Source organism: Anas platyrhynchos, chromosome 4 (assembly GCF_047663525.1).
Source record: "Anas platyrhynchos isolate ZD024472 breed Pekin duck chromosome 4, IASCAAS_PekinDuck_T2T, whole genome shotgun sequence".
Lineage (NCBI taxonomy): Eukaryota > Metazoa > Chordata > Aves > Anseriformes > Anatidae > Anas > Anas platyrhynchos.
This window is the reverse complement of record NC_092590.1, coordinates 7,323,542-7,335,880: the sequence shown is the minus strand read 5'-3', so window position 1 is coordinate 7,335,880 and position 12,339 is coordinate 7,323,542. Positions and strand designations below refer to the sequence as shown.

The window sequence follows — 12,339 nt, the reverse complement described above, 5'->3', positions numbered from 1 at the left end:
CTCTGGGCACACGTTTGATTGAAGCTACTTCTGGCAGCTTGCACATCTTGCACACAATTGATAATTGAATTGTGTGCCCCTAGTTTGGGGGTTTAGGTGGATTTAGTTTGGCGTCTGTTTATCAACAATATATAGGAAAAACTGGAATAACTTATAGTCCCATAGTACTGCTATAAATGCAGAGTAATGCAAATTTAAACCAGTTTAAATGTACAAGTTTGCATCTGGGACATTGAATTCATTTATTGCATAGCTGTGCAGTTTATTTTTGAAGTATAACCCAGACTCTGTTAAAGTCAATAGGCATTTTACCACCTGCCTCAGCACAGCCCAGATTTTAGCCTTATGATATGTGCTTGCACAGCAGCAGGAGAGAAAAAAAAAAGAGACCAATAGGATGTTTTGCATTTCATATTCTTGGCCAAAATGGGACTTCTCACTGACACGCAGCTAGAGTGAAAGCTGGGAAAATACTCCTCTTGTAAGTGCAGCTCTTTACCCAGAAGACTCCACAAAACCTAAGCCACTTACAAATTTTGTCCAGGATTGGAGATGACTTCCCTCTGGGCCGGTTTTGCATCTGCTTAAGACTGCAGAACATATATATCTGCCCTAACCAGACTATGGTACATTGAGGGGATTGTGATTTGTGTTAAGAGTAGACCTGAGGATGCATTGCTTGGCCTTCAGGTCTCTGCTGTCCTGCACACATCCCTTACACTTAAACACAGGCAGTTAAGGACAATGGAAAAGCCGGGAGCTGGCACCTGCTTGGCACTGGTTGTGATGCCACCAGCATGTCATTGGCTCTATCTTTAAAGGAAGCTGCATGCGTTACTTCTAGGAAAGTCCTATAAAAACTCTGAAGCACAGAGTGAGGGCAAACCTCATCCCAAATGGGAAGTCCATGCAGCATACTGGGCCATAGGCGTAGGTTAGTCTGATGCTGCATCATCTCAGTGTTCCCAGCATCAGAAGGGACACAAGATTTTACAGCTTGCTGTCGTTGCTTGTGCTGAAGCAGCACCTTCAGGTGCGAAACGATGTAGCGGCATGACTTCAACATCCTCACTTTCTCCTCCTACACTGCTGGGGGAACACCAGGGAAGCTAATTAGTGTCATTCAGCAGAAGCAAGAATAGGAGGATTTGAACCTAAACCCTGAAAAACGTCTGAGTTTTCAAGCAATTTTCCTACTTTATGTTATGTTTCCACCTACTTCTTTGAAAACGTTTATCCATCCAGCCAAAAATCCCACCCTGCATTTAGACAGTCAAAGGTACCGGTTTAGGCATGCTCGGGTTTGATAGCAGAGCTTTTCATGGAGTCAGGTTGCAGGCTGCAGCTGGGAGAGCTCTTCTGAACTACATCCTACCACATTATCAGCAGTGGGGAAATGGAAACAGGGCCTGTGCTTATTTCGGAGCACAGACAGGATCCTCTGTGTTTAAGTTGTCACTTGCAATGTGGGGGAGCGATGGCTTGGAGTTCAAAAGAGGAAAGGAGAAGTCAGAGGAAAATACGTCAGTGCACACCAAATTGACAGCAGACATACGCACGCAGCATGCTCGTATCTTCCTTGGTTGTAAGTTTAGCATCAGTGGTAGGGCACTTCAGTCTGCTGCATTTAAAATGCTTCCCCTGTATTTGGATATACATATGGGATGCTCGGAAGAGCTTTAAAGCAGGATTTAAGATTCTTTTTAAAAAGCATGTAGAGTATATCTGTTACTGCCCAGTTTTTATTTATGCCTTTTGCAGGGCAGCGCTGTGGCACAAAGTGTAAGGAGCCCTATTTTTGCTGATAAAGAGCCTGAGCAACAGTTCTTGCTTGCTTCTCAGCAAATAGGCCGATATCTACTCGTGGCTATAAAACCTGCCACGAACAGCAAACAGCTGGTCTGAGTTTATTGTCCTTCAATAGTCTGTATCTTGGAACAAACGGCTTTTCAAAGGCAGGAGTCTCAGGAAGATCTGGAGTCTTTAAAGCAGGCTTTTCCATTTTCTGTGTTAAACACAGCACTGCATTCCTGCCTTAAAAAAAAAAAACTTGTTAGCACAGCTGAGAAAAAAATGCTTGATAGAAAGGCATAAGCCATCAGCTCTAAAGATGGGATCAGCACAAAGCATATGGAACTGAATTAAGACAAGAAAGCTTCCAAAAACATTTAAGGGAGGCACTGATTTTCTGGTTTCACTCTTCCTTACAGGCCTGTCATGAGCCTTTTCTTTCTCATTTATTTTGTTTGCATATCTTTCATTAATTTCCTCTTTCCATCATGTAGATGTCTGCTAAGCTCCATGTTATTTGAACGCATTTTCCTCTTTCTCTCCACCTAATTTTTCTTCTTCCATTTCCACTTTGTCCTTGCAACTTCAGATGTCATTAAGACTCCTTAAGACTTTATTCCTCCAGGCTGCTCATGCTCTGGAAAGGGAGAGCTGACAGCTCATTGTGCCCACAAGCTTCTTGCCCTGGGAGAAGGTGGATTTCTCCTCCCACCCTCCCCAAGGATGCTGAGAGCAGAGAGCCCTTATTCCCTTCTCCCCATTCTTGGGTCATTCTGTGTGGTCTCCACCACCTGGTAAATCCTCCCTCACTTGGCACCAAGGGCAGAGACACTTCTGTTCGCAGATGGTCAGAGGTAAAAAGCCAAGGCACGGTGGGATTAGAACTACCCCACTCCTTATATAACTATTATGAGATAATATTCTGAGTAATTGGTGCCACAAGAAGTCAGCCAGATGCCCCATGCCTCTTGTTTTCCAAAAGGGTTTCTGCTTGGGTGCTGAGCACAACAACCCCATCTTCAAGCAGGAGCCTGGATTGTCAGGTTTCAGTGGAAAAACTACTGTAAAAATGTGCCTCCTGCCTCCTGGACTGACAGATAACAGCAGGCTAGGTGCAGAAACAAGCAGACACTGCGTGGCTCTGCTCTGTGCTCTTGCAGGACAAGAGGCAGCTCTTTCAGGTTTCCTAATCTCAGCCTCTCGCCACACACAGACACACGCGAGAAGTACCTGTAGGCTAACATCACTCGGTGACAGAAAGCAAAAGCTTTTATGCAGGGAGCATCAAACAGGGCATTATGCGATGTGACACAGCACACATGCCTGGGAGGAGAGGTCAGAGAAAGAAGCATGAGGCAGCTGAGGCTTGGTTCAGCCGTGCTTGGGTGCAGCCACACAGGGACTGCTTATGAGGCCTGTGACGGGCCAGGAGGAGGAGGAGGAGGTGAAGTCCCCCTCCAGGAGGGGAGATGAAGTCCTGCAGCCCCTCTCCCTGGGGGACAGGGCCTACAGGAGGACGTGTTTTGTTATGGTGACACTGCCAATCCACAGGTATGGCATTCACCCCCTCGCTTTCTCCCTGCTCACAGCAAGTCACAGTATATACATATACACGTTCTCCTCCACCTTTCCTTCGACTTAATTTCCACGGTGATATCACCCTGGGGACTTCCTCCTCACAGGGGCGTACATCCCAGAAGTCTTAAAACTAAATCATTACTTTCAATACTAGGACACCAAGGAGGTGGGGCTGAGGTGAACGCAACCAGCTCAGAAGCCCTACACAGTGTCTCAGAACCCACTTTCCAGTTAGGAAACCGCACAAAGGTAGGCCTTCGCTCACTTGAAACACATTTGGTGTGCCTGGAGGAAGTTAAACCAGAAATATTCATAATTCTACAAATCTCAATGCTTCAGGGTCATCCTTGCAGTGCTCAGAGCATGAGGGTTTAGGCAGAACCAGCACGGGAACGGAGCTGTCGGCAAACTGAGTGAAGAATGCATTTTATATATCTCCAAAATTGGGGATCATAAAACTGACAGGAGATGAAGACCCACGGTGCTAAAAATAAGGCATTCTCAAACCCTTTGAGGTTCAGATGTATATTTGAAAAGCCTTAAAAAAAAAAAAAAACAACCCTAAGCTTGTGATTTCCTTCTTTATCTGTAATTCCTATTATTTATGGAATATCGTAATTTACTTTTCAAAATCTTGTTACCTCGTGAACACAGCTGAATCTGAGGTTACCCCACTGAGACGTTGCTAACATACAAACGCCTCCAAATCTCAGAGATTCCAGATGTAGCAATTCATCTTCATCACCATGGTTCATTCAAAGCCTGCCTGTCTCCTCCTGAAAGTGGGGCCTTCCCCCTCTCTTCATGATAGACACCAACAATCATCGTTGAAACAAAGACTGTTTTGAGGCCAAAAGTGGCCTGGGCCTCCGGAAATCTGCATTTATATTCTGCGCTATTACAGGTCATCTTTGTAACATTGGGCAAATCATTTGATCTTTCCTTGGCCCATTTTCCTTCTCTGAACAGAAGAGAATAATATTTCCATACCTCACAGAAGAGTTATGAGCATAAATTAATTCATATTTATGAGGTACTGAAGGGATTCTGATGAGTACCATAAAAAGGCTGACATATATAAAACCCTCTCTGTGTTCTGGCTTTCCACTGATATAGCTGTTTTCCTCTACTCCTTAAAGCAAGGACTTCTGTTCCCAGAGTAATATTTTTCACTTGTGACACTTCTTGATTTTACCTCAGAACAATAAGTACTTGTACGCTGCAGTTGCAGCGATTATTTTTATGCATGATGTGCTATATATGAGACTTTGTGTCCTTTATAGCCAAACAGAACAGAAGAGTTTCTTTTAAGATTTATTTTTAAAGACTGTGAAAAAGCACCAGGCTTGCAGCTGACAAGGCTGAAGCATGGCGCCTTTACACAATAAAACAGAGGGAGGAGGGGAAACAAAAGAGCACTGCTTATGATTGCCATTCAGTCCTAGGGGGACTCACGGTGAGACAGCAGAACAAGAGCCAGGATGTATAACCTACACCTCCTCACTTCATCTGCAAAACACAAGTTTGTAGGGGGTCACTGGTTATTTTTCAAGCTTCAGGTGAGAACCTACATATAAACAAACCAGGCTGAGGAAGCTGAGAAAGCCAATCTTCTGTTCTTACCCTTTGCACTTGAACCACATCATCGGCACACAAGCTAAGAAATCCTTAGCAGAACCCACCATACAGGTATTTATCCCTTCTGGCAATTTGGGCAGGCATCTATTTGTCCTACCTGAAGATGGGGCTGCCCTCAAGGGGAGCAAGCAACCCTGGTGTCTCTGCCTTTTCCAGCTCCCAACACCTGAGCAGTGCTGGGACAGATCCCATTTTCTGCCCCTTGTCACAAGGGCATGGGCTGTCAGCCTCACCTGAGCACTATTTCAGCAAATTCTCACAGAAGAGCAGCCACACATTACAGTCAAGAAGATCTCAGAAATAGGAAGCAATGTCATCTGCTTATGGTCAGTGCATTGCTATGGGATCTGATTAAATCGTGTCACTGTTATGTTGGGTCAGAAGAGGAACTTGGGAAGCATTACAGAAGTGTTAAAGGTGTTGTAAAAAGTTTATTCTCCTAACAAAAAAGAAAAGTTATCAGCTTTGCAAAGGATATGACACATGCAAATTAAGCTTTTTGTTGCCTGAATGTAGTTACCTGTAAATGCCTATTTATGGTGAGACCCAGGCATTATAGCAGTTTGAAGTAGTACTGCATAGCTAAGTTCACACAGGTAAATGAAAGCCTTCAAAAGATGCAGAAAGAAGTCTGACTGCTATGTAAATCAGCTTTAAAACAACTCGAGAAAAAGCAATTCAAAGTATTAGGAATAATAGGAAGCTGCATGACACCGTTCAGACAAGACGATTGTCTGAGACTGAGTCTGGTAGCAAGTAGGACTCAGTCAGAGCTCCGATTATCCTCGCCTCCGAATGTCATTGAGCCTGAGGAGAGAGCGCCAAGGAAGAGAGAAGCATTTTAAGCCATATACTGCCACTTGCAGGTCAAAGTCAGTCCATGTCAGGATAGAAGCACACATATGCCTGCGCATGTAATGCAGAGGCTCAGTGAGGGATTTGACAAGTGTACTCTGGAAGAATTTGACATCTCCAGAGAGCAAGTTTGGACAAAGCTAGCCTTGCTGCCTGTGAGGAAGCCTTTAGCAGCAAGCACATCTCAGTAGCTGGGATTGTGTTTGGCTTACCGGCAGCTGAGAAGGATATCCAGATTTTCAAAGCCCTGACAAGAACATAGAAATATCCACATGTGGAGAACATGCTCTCGAATAACCCAAACTGATGACAGCAGTCAGTTTGGGACTGCACCAGGGTAAGTCATGGCCTTTGGGAAAGGCGCACGTGCATTTAGACAATCTTGGTCCCACTTTGTGGGATCTCTTGCTCTTGGTGCACATCCACACTGCCATAGCAGAGCTCACACTGCACCAAGCAGCTGCTTTTCTTAAGCAGCAGCAGCTGTGAGGCTGCCTGTGCCATGGGCTTTGCCATGGAGAAGCAGAAGTTCAAGCTGTGGAAGGCTCCAGGTGCTGCGTGCAGTTGAAGCAAGAGAGGACAAGCAGTCAGAGAGGGGAGGGAGGGCAGGAGACTGCCATTCCCAGCCCACCACGATGCCTGGAGGCTCAGAAGCTGGCAGAAGGGACAGGGTGACACTAGTTCAGCACGTCCCACTTGGCACAGTCCCCAGGGTGAGGTCCAGCAGCATCACCTTGGGCAGCACTTTACAGCTGCTGGCTGCATTTGAAGGAAGGGTGGCTGGTGCTCCAGTGCTCTCCAGGCCTCGAGAAACAAAACCCAGCAATGCTCACCTCCAGGTCCTCATCGCAACGCCTATTTGAAGGGAATTCAAAGGCATCCTGCCATTTTAGAGGGAGGCAGGGAGAAAACTAAGTTTCATGCAACAACATACGCAAGAGGTGGCCCCCACCTCGCAGCAGGGGTGCATTCCTGCTGACATTTTAAATTAGTAATTCATCAGCAGGGCCTGAATTACCTTGTAAATATCATATTACTGCATAGCCATATTATGCCTGCATGATTTCATCACAATAGCATCCCAGTCATAATTTTGGCTGCTGTAAAAAATAAAAGCAGTAAGAAGTGTGAGGTTATGAAGGCATTAATTGCTTTCCTTCCAGGCAGCAGAGTGGCCATGCACTGCACTCCTGCAGCACACACTGACAATACAGGATTTGTTCTCCTGCTAACACACTGCTGTGCTCCCACGTGCTCCAACAAGTGGGAAAGAGTTTTCATCCTGGTGAAAAGGTGACTGAACCTGCTTGTCTCTGGTTTTGGGGTACGTGGCCAGCTTATTGCAATAAAATGAAGAAATAACTGTGTCTGCTGTTTCCATTAAGTACTTTTTCCTAGCTTCTCAGCTGTTCACTTAAACAACTGCCTTCATGAAATTCAGCAGCACTGAGAAAGCTGCCGTGGAATTAATTGACAATGGTAACTGAACATGCTCCATGATGTAAGATTTAATTGCTCCACTTTCAGAAGATTATATGCATTTCGTTCAATGACAGAAGCATAATAATCATTGGACTTAAGCTCAGAGTCATTACTTGCTACTTTCAGATCATTTTGTTCTTGCATTTTTTGTAATTAGGGATTTTGTCTCAAGCATCCTGAAGCAGTTCAAATTTGTTTACACTTGCATAGGCTGTTCCCTGACAAATTTTTGTAGAAGTTTGCTAATTTGTACCACAAGTTAAAATCCCACTGAACACTAACGAAGTGTTACATGCACATGCATACAACATTAACTTGAAAACTAAGATTGCACCTCTCCAGATTTATGTTCATTTATTATGGCTGCAACATAGAAATAAAAATACTTAGGAATAGAAATACTAAGTATTTTGACAATTTTTTATTAGTACAACAGCATCTCAAGCATGATAATAGTGTATTAGTAATCTAAGCTTGAGCTCTTTATTTTCTACAATTAGTCCTTCTTGAAAAAATATAAACTTATCTGGAAAAAAATAAGTTACTTCAAAAAGAAGGAAAAGGATAATTGAACTTAGAAGCTTTTATATTTTTCAGTATAGACCTTACCTATACTTCAATGCCAGCCAGTTCTTCAAATGTGTGGACACCTGTCATTCAAACAACTAATGGGAAAGACAAAAACATCCACCTAGGATGAATATGGGATATTCAACCATATTTCCTAAAAAGCACTGCATGCAGCCTGGCTGTTTGTAACTCTGGTTAAGAGGGACAAAGACAATATACACACAGTTCTGCACACCACATAGCTCTGTTAGCAAGCTCTGGTTGCTCTCATACCTCAGACTATGCCTGGTTTGATGTTGCAGGCATCCAAACTGAGTCAGATTCCTATGACCAAAGGGTGTGGGAAAATTAGAACACAGTCAATTAAGCCAAACCTCACTCTGTAACCTTAACATGCGTTCATTTCCCAGAGCATGGGTGAGCAATTTAATTCTCAAACCTGGGTTTTCTGAAATTGCTTTCTACTTTCCTCCTCTTAAAATTTAGCTTCATCCCATATTTACTGTTCTGGGGTCTAAACACTGGGTGGCATTAATATTGACCCTGAACATGAACCAAAAAGTAAAAAAAAAAATAGTAAAATCAAGGATTTTGACTCCTACAGCTATATGCTATTGAAGAAATTTTAGGATCATAGGAGAAGCCCTGAACACCTGAAGTTCTTCTTCCATGTCCTTAGACTGCTATAATATAAATCAAGCACAACCAAATCAGAAGAGGTTCACTTCTAAGGCTTCGGACAGCAACAGCTACATGTTTTTGACATACTGTGTGCACCTACATCTGTGCCCTGCCACATCTCATCTGTCCTCAGGTCACACTCAGCCTCCCACCCCAAGACCAAAGCCCGTTGTCAACCTCTGCAGACAGTCTGCTGTGCAGAGCTCATCAGCACCCTTCATCTCCAGCTTCATATGCCAAGCAGAAAAGTTGTATATGTGGATACTCTACCTCAACGGCTCTGTAGCCTGTGAGCCAGAGAATCTGAAGAACATGTGCTTAGCACAAAATCACGTGGGGCAGATTTTAGAGAAGTCCTTCCCCAAAGCCCCAAGACAATGATGTAAAAGAAAAAACACCTGAAACCTCAAAGATTTGTTCCCATTTGTTAAACAGATAAGTGAAATATGACATTTTTATTAAAAGGGGGAGGAAATGCAGAGGAGACTTAACCGCAGGGTTTCAGAGGACACAAACCAAATCACTGAATCCCCCTTAAAATTCCTTAAACTCAGATCAAGATTGTAAAGGTTAGGTCAATCTAACTTAAACACATGTCCAAATTACATAAACCTAAGGCCACTGGCAAATACATATGTAAATAGCACCTGTATTAAAAAAAATCTGAAGGAAGGTTTTGTTTTAAAACTTCAATAAAATAGGCTCCTCGTGTGAATATGCCCACAGATGAAAAATATCCACCCCAGAGAAGTGTTTCAGAGACAATTCCTATTATACACAATTCCATTGGCACAATTAGAAGTAAATATATATATATATAGTGGTGTAGTGAGCAAGTATCAAGAGTGTTTAAAAGCCTGGTTACCCAAGACAGGAAGAAATGCATTTTGTTTATCTTTTCTAATCTATGGAGAATCACATAATTAATTCCTGTGTAGAAAAGCTCTAATTATTCATTCAGGCTTTTAATGGCTTGAATAAGGCAACTGCATTTATTAAAGGGAAGAGCCAGAGAAGGAAGGAACTTAGAGTTTGGGGTCAAGAAGCAGCTTCATCCTTCTCTAGCTAATAGAAAAGCATTCTTCAGTTATTTAATTCCTGGACATTAAGTTTGTTGTTAGTTTGAAGACCAGTGTTAGGAATATGGAAAAATACTTACAAGCATTGTTTTAAATTATAGAGAGTGAAACTGAAGTGGTCAAACACCTCAGTCTACTGCAGACAGTAGTATAAAATAAAACCCTAGGTCTAAAGTACGTTTTTCCTCAAGCAGCTTAATGTCAAAGCAGTATTCATACCTGATTTCTGTCCTACTGATATGGGAAGTGTGACAAGATGTTTTGATAACTATCTTTGACCTATCCAACTAAAATCATCATATAAATGTCTTAAGACAGTCAGTAAAGCAAGAAGTCTGGGACTAAGCAGGGTCATTGGTTCAGATGGATGCAGTGCTGGTTTTATTTCAAGTCCCACAGATATCGATGCAGTAGCACCACAGCTCCTGCTAACTGGAATGCCAAGTAAACCTGTAGCTTTTCTAAATCAAGGGACAAGTCCAGAATTTCATCACACATGCACCTGGAAATGTCCAAAGACCTAAGAACCTGACATATCTTAAAGCATTTGTCTTTTCTATTGCAGCCCTATGGTAGCTGGAACCTGACCTCTGATATTCGAACATTTTATACTTCTGCATTGTAAAAGAAAGCTGAGGAATTGGTATGAAGAGTCCTAGAGTGCATCATTTTTCTTCTGCACCTAGCAGAAGAACACTGAGTTGCAGCCAAAAGTCCCCAATTTAGGCTGATGGGGAGCCAAGTCCTTTGGATTCCTCTTGCATTCACTTAACACAGAAACACAGGGCAAAGAAGCTGAATTGCTCTGCACACCACGAGCTGAGAGCTAACATCACCAGCTCCAAACCAGACACACCAAACCCAGCTGGACTTGTGCTCCACCATATTTCCCAGATTTGAGGTTACAGTCCCTCAAACCCAGCTTTGGAGCAGTGCTGCCTCATTCAATAACTGGACCTGAGGGGCTCTGCACAGCCTGCATGCAGGTTTGCACCCAGTTCCACCAGTCAGGGATTTAGCAGTTGCAGTGGAGAGCTGAGTGCTCCGGTACCAAACCCTGTCAGGCACTCAGCACCCCCCCCACTGGTACTGAGGCCCCAAACCTTCAGTCCTTTAAAGGCCAGGACAATGTTCCATTGATTTTGTTCCCCCAGTTCGGAATCTAGTATTAATGCTGTGCTTGTTAGTTGGCCAGCCAAATGAGGCTGTGACTATAAGAAGTCAACAGCTCAGAAGCCTGGGGTTTAATACTTCATATAAATTCTGGCACCGCTTTATTTCCTCCATAACATGGTCTCACAGTTGACTGAAATTCCAGGGGGGGAAAGAAGTGTATCCACATATTAATGGTGTATGGGGAAATGCCAACTCCGCCTCTGATAAAGTTCCTTTAACCAGATGTATAATTTTGCTCATTAGCAAACTGACGAGGTATGCATTTTCTGTTACAGATGCAAATGTAACATTTGTATGGATCAGTAAATACTTTTCCACTGCAATGTAAACAGACTTGACAGTTTGAATCTGCCAGGAATTGCAGTGATAATTATGCAAATGCCATACAATACCACAGGAAAGCCGTTTCCTAAATATTCATGTGGGAATATTTATGTTACAATTATAGCAAGATACGTACGATTAGAAGTGTACTGACCATAAAATGTCTATGACAGCTCTGTTCTGCAAGAGCAATAAGGAAAAACCTCAGTGCCTTCCTTCATAATTGTGGCCACAAGAATTATTGCTAATCACTTATTTATCTGCCTCCAGGAAGCTGGCTACGTGGTCCATCCACAAGTGCTCCCATAGCTATATGTTGCCCTACAGACTGCCAGAAAGTGTCAGTCACCACCACCGTACACCAGACTGGGTTACCTGAGGCCATGCTTGCTGTCAGTCTGAAGGAAAACATTATCTGTGACAGCAGCATCTTGTGCTTTCTGGGCCATTTTAGGAAAACTCTCATCTCGTTTGTGTGGCTGCAGATTAACGGGGCTTGCTGTCTTCGTGGGAGTCTGAAGATCAGTTCAGAAGAGAAGGTGATGAACTCCACATTAAGTATTAGAAATAGTGTTTCTATTATTACAATAACAGACCTTGCAGATCATTTAATGCATGAGTATCAGGTGTAGATTAGTAGCGGGCACAGCATTAACCACTCCTGCCTCTGCACTGTCAGGAAACTCAGTGTCAAATCAGCTTCAGCTAACAATTACAGGGGATACACAAGACCCTGTCAAGCCCCTTGGCAGAATGAAGGATTCCTGGCATTTCAACAATAAAAAGCTTCCAGACTACTCCCATTTTGTTTTGATGAAGTCCTATTTCCAAGTAGTAAAATATCCTGTGTCACATCAAGAAATCAGACAACCATATCTACTACCCTAAGTAGATACTATGCTGAGGTAGCAACAAACCCACTTCTCAAATAGCTTAACCAGGTCACCACTATTGGTGAGAATAGGAAGAATTACAGTTCCTGTCCCAGCCTGAAGGCTGAGAGCTCCTTAGAAATGCACCAACATTAGCTGGCCTATGACCTTAATCAGGAAACTTCAGAGAGGGTTAAAAATGGCCTGCTTATAGCGTTTGTTGCAAGGATGGAGTGTTTTGATAACTACTCAAACCTGAGAATCCTAAAAACCTCATAAGACTAACAAAACCT

General features: G+C 43.2%; 1 long non-coding RNA gene across 1 annotated transcript in view; it reads right to left on the bottom strand.

Moving 5' to 3' along the window:
* Positions 1-225: 225 nt before the first annotated feature.
* Positions 226-12,339, bottom strand: part of LOC119716870 (uncharacterized) — a 28,665-nt gene continuing 16,551 nt past the window's right edge. Inside the window, exon 2 of the long non-coding RNA XR_011808799.1 lies at positions 226-2,030. This is a non-coding gene — a long non-coding RNA (uncharacterized lncRNA). The remainder of the gene's footprint in view (positions 2,031-12,339) is intronic.